Here is a 4,789-nt window from a genome sequence, read left to right on the forward strand (position 1 = left end):
CTCATTGAAATTTTGGAAACAACTCAAGTTCTGTCTTCCTCCAGAGAAAGGAAGCAGCCACAAGTTTTATAAACCTAAAATTAAGAGTAGTCAAGTTAGACTGTCATACCGTTGGAGCCTGACAATATTTAATACCTGATAACATGATTGTCAGATAACATTTCTAAGAACCCAATGCATGAGATATTGAAGTTCTAACTTGAAGATCACAAATTACATTGTTGTAGTCTCTGGGCCTCCTAGTTCCCACAGTCTAAAGCAGGTGTGTGCAGTGTATAGAAAAGTCAAAATAAAAAAATGGCAGACCAGAATTAGAATGGACGAAGCAACTGCTCTACCACTGTGGATTCTTTCCATCTCCTGCCATCCATCATTCCACCCCCAAAAGTATATCCCAACCCTGGTGACCAGTCCCACCTCCTTGAGGTGGAGGCAAAGCCTGGAAAGATAATCCAGCAGTTGCTGAGATGCTCAGGACTGGGAAGGACTCTGATGTTTGTGAAATCCATTCCCCATGCTACCCTTGAATTTCCTCTACAATGGCTCCACCAAGTAGTTACCTGGAAAATATTCACACACTTTCAGGGGCAGTAATTCTCCACTTTCTAAAGAAAATTATATCTCTGGGCAAGTATAATAGAAAACTCTTCCTTGTAAGGCCAAATCTACTTCCCAGAGTCTGTTGTTTCTAGTTGCTTCCTTTGGGGCCACAGAGAACAAGTCTACATTCCTCTTCCATAAGACAGCCCTCCTAATATCTCAAGACTTATTATCTCAGCCCTTTAAGTCTTTTTATAAGCTACACAGTCCTATCCTCCAAACATTCAGAGTTTATTTCCCTGTTGCCATCCAAGTTTCCCCAAATGTGTCCTAGTCGCTTTATATTTGTCTTAATGCACATTTCCCACAACTGTATACAATATTCCAACTAAGCCCTGACCAAAACAAAATAGAGTTGTGTTCTTACTTTCTCCATCATAAATACTTCATCTAACACTAGTTCTTTGGTATCCACATCACCATATTAACTCTTGCTGACCTGATCCAGGTATTTTGAAGTAGCCAAGTCAAAATTCAAAACCATTATTTATTCCCAAGTAATCTCGCCAAATGATAACTAGGCCTCTTCTATCCCCCACCTGAAGACCATCCATAAGCCTTACCCCAGAAACATAAAAGCACAAGAAATGAGTGAAAGGTTTTGTTGTGTACTTTCCTTTTATTTTTCATAAGTAGAAAACTCTTTTAAAAATCAGCAAAATAAAACATTCATTTATTCAACATGTATTGAGGACCCACTATGTATAGGTCTCAAAATTACTAGGGCCACAGAGATAAATATTTGCAATCAGTGCTGTAGAAACTCTTATCACCTGGTTTCATGGTTATTTCTTTACCCTCCTGTTGGGTAGGTGATAGAGTATACCCTGTGTTTAATGTAATTGCTCCATGCACTGAACAGATTCTAATGTTGTTTTTTTTTTTTTTTTTTTTTTTGAGGCGGAGTCTCGCTCTGTCGCCCAGACTGGAGTGCAGTGGCGCAATCTCGGCTCACTGCAAGCTCCGCCTCCCGGGTTCACGCCATTCTCCTGCCTCAGCCTCCCGAGTAGCTGGGACTACAGGCGCCCGCCACCTCGCCCGGCTAGTTTTTTGTGTTTTTTTAGTAGAGACGGGGTTTCACCATGCTAGCCAGGATGGTCTTGATCTCCTGACCTCGTGATCCGCCCGTCTCGGCCTCCCAAAGTGAGATTCTAATGTTTTATGCCAGCTTAATCTTAATGCAACATTGACAACAATAATAATACCTAATATTTGTTAAATATTTGTTACATATTTGCTTTGATTTCTATCTGATTTGATTCGCTCAAGATTCTTCCAGATCTCCTCAGGTCAAAAATAATTGTCTCAAAATGTCATGCAATTTGGTGAGCTACCTACATAAACCTTTAACTCCCATGAAGGCATGCCTAATAAGTTAAACCATTAATTGCCAAATGATATTCTGTTTGGTTAATAGTAAAATGTAGGAGAAAGAGCACAAGTCTGGCATTAGAACCACCTGGGTTTGAATTTCAGCTGCACTAATAAACAAGCCATCAGCCCAGGACAACGCATTCTGAGCCTCAGTTTCCCTCCTCCCTGGAAATGGGGATACCCTTTACCTTGCCATGTTCCTGTATAAAGTGCTTGACATAATACTTGTAAATAGGCAGTAAATGGCATGCTTCCCTCACAGCACAGATTATTACAGCTTATATCTCATGTCCCTTAAATAGATTACTCTCTCATAGAGAAGGGACTGAGACTTGCTTTTCTTCATATCCCTCACATTCCCGACACCTAGCATAAGTAGACACCCACATTCTTCTTGAATATAAATGTGAGCATCTGGCTTCAAGTTCAGTTGTATATCATCTAGAAATAATCACATTTCTGTTCTGGTCTCTCATTTTCACAGGGGATGTTTGAAGATTTTCAGGGATTATCTAAGATCAACTTTATAAAAGAAAAAAAAAATTGCCCTCCTCAAGTCCCAGGCAGTCGTGTTGAAGTGATGCTCTAGGTTCAATCTATTTGACAAACAGGTTGGCACTGACATTTATTATATTTTTAATGTTGAGCCAATTTTAAGCTCAACTTCTCTCCTAAATTAATGGTATTCCAAGACATGGCTAAAGCAGGAGGAACAAGAAGTGGTTGATGGGGAAAGCCAACATTTGATATATCCCATTTCTGACCTGTGCCTCAGCAAGCTAAAGGAAAATGTTGTTGGTCTCCAGTGTCTACCCTGAGCAATAAAATTAAGAGGTTCACTCCCACACTGTCTTAACTAGGCTGAGGTAATTGTTATTGTTATGACTTTAGCAGTTTGAGTGGGAGAAGATGAGAATTCTGAAAGAGATTTATTTACTGCAGAACATCCCAAATATCTCATTAATCTGCTTTTCATTTGGCAAACTTTTATTTCATTAAAAGTGCCATGCTGTGTGGTTTAAAACAAAGCAAAAATGCCTCTGGGAAGACAAAGCAGCGAAGTGGAAAGAGCTTGGGATCTGAAATGATTTTGATGTGAGTTTGATTTCCAGGTGTGCTACTTACTTGCTCTGTGACCACAGGCAGTTTTCTACAGTTAGTTAGAACCCCAACTTCCTCATCTATAAACACAGGACAACTGTTCTGTTGTTTGTGAATACTGAGGACAGTTCTAGGACTTTGGGCTCTCTTTTGTTTATCTGTTTATTTCTTCATTTGCAAAATGAAGATCATAATAGTGCCAACTCCATAGAGTTTGTGATGAGGATTTAGACAAGTGAATATATGTAAACTGAATAGAACAGTGTCTAGTACAGAATATGGGCAATGTTTTTGTCATCATCGTCATCATCATCACCATCACTACTAAGTGACACATGTAAAGTGTGCCTTGCACAATACCTGATACCTAGGAGGTGCTCTATAAATGTAAGAGAAAACATCCCCCCTCACAACTAGAAACTTTCCACTGGGATCTGAAGAAACTCACTGGGTAGGAAGGCCTATACCACAATTGTAGACTGTGTATTTTAGAGAAGGAGGGATCATGTAGATGAAGCCTGTTTACAAAAGAAAAGACCAAAGGAGGTAGAGAAGGGAGTTAACGCTGAAAGGGTGGTGGCATAGTTAATAAAAAAAGAGAAATTCCAGGTCTCCTGCACCCAGATTACTGCATTATTCTGCCTTCTAAAAGTGTTACTTGGTTGAGTGATCCTTTTGTAGCTCATGAGCATGATGACTGGGTGTTCAAGCATGTGTGGGAGATGTGCCACCCTTGAACCTTGTTACGACATTGGCACATTACCTGTCTGACCTGAAAACAAAACAAAAATAAAAATAAAAGTATTATTTGGTTGAGAAACACCTTCCAACAAATAATTTGCAAACTGTCAGATGGCATCTGATCCTCTGCAATTTTCGTGAGCTTGAGGTAGTTTGAAGAGATGCTCAGAATATAAAGGGAGAGGGTGGCTCCTCAGCAATTTTCTTAGGAGTTCCAATTCAGAAAGGGGACATTCACCTCTCTCCAGACAGTAAAACAAGAACAGGGCTTCTAGATACTTGCCACCCACAAATGCAAATTCAGCAAGCTCTGCCTCCCTGGGTTAATTTTAAACACTGCTTTTTAATCCAAGTTTAGATTTGTTTTGTTGTATATGTACAACATCATTGAGTTTCAGAGTTCTTATTTCTTATCCCTAGGTAATGAGATCCTTTTTTAGCTGATTTGATGTCACTCACCACTAGAAGGAAGTAGAATGTCCCTCTTCTAATTGGAAATAGATAACTGCTTCAGTAGGTTTTCCTTCATTCCTTCCCTTCTGTCAGTGAGATAGATCTGACCTAAGGAGTTTTGGCTTTCAAAGCAGCTTTCACTTTGTGAACCAAGGATAAAAGAAATTCAATTAATCAAAGAATCAGAAGTCAAGAATACAAGAAAGACAACAGAAAAGAGAAGGGGGAAAAAGTCAGCCCTGGGTTGAGCACAAAAAAATGACATTTTTGGTTGCCCAAGCTTGAGTCTAGGTTCTATTTAGTGCTGAGATTCTGCACCGCTCTGGCAAACTAATGGAACAAGTAAGGCTAAAGTCTATTTTCATCAGGAGCCAAACGGAGGATGAGGTGATGGTCTTAATACAGCGTTTAAGCTTTTTTCCAGCTTTTTCCATACCATACCTGCCTTCATGGCCTCAGATCTCATTACTAAAAAGAGAGAAGGCTGTACATCTAAAAATAAAAATATATATGTACTAAA

General features: G+C 39.5%; 1 non-coding gene across 1 annotated transcript; it reads left to right on the plus strand.

The window, feature by feature from the left end:
- The first annotated feature begins 3,744 nt into the window (after positions 1–3,744).
- Positions 3,745–3,848, plus strand: LOC117066275. The gene has a single exon (XR_004430253.1). It is a non-coding gene; the product is annotated as a small nucleolar RNA U13 (small nucleolar RNA).
- The last annotated feature ends 941 nt before the right edge of the window (positions 3,849–4,789 follow it).

This window comes from Trachypithecus francoisi, unplaced genomic scaffold (genome assembly GCF_009764315.1).
Source record: "Trachypithecus francoisi isolate TF-2019V2 unplaced genomic scaffold, Tfra_2.0 Lachesis_group2, whole genome shotgun sequence".
Taxonomy (NCBI): domain Eukaryota; kingdom Metazoa; phylum Chordata; class Mammalia; order Primates; family Cercopithecidae; genus Trachypithecus; species Trachypithecus francoisi.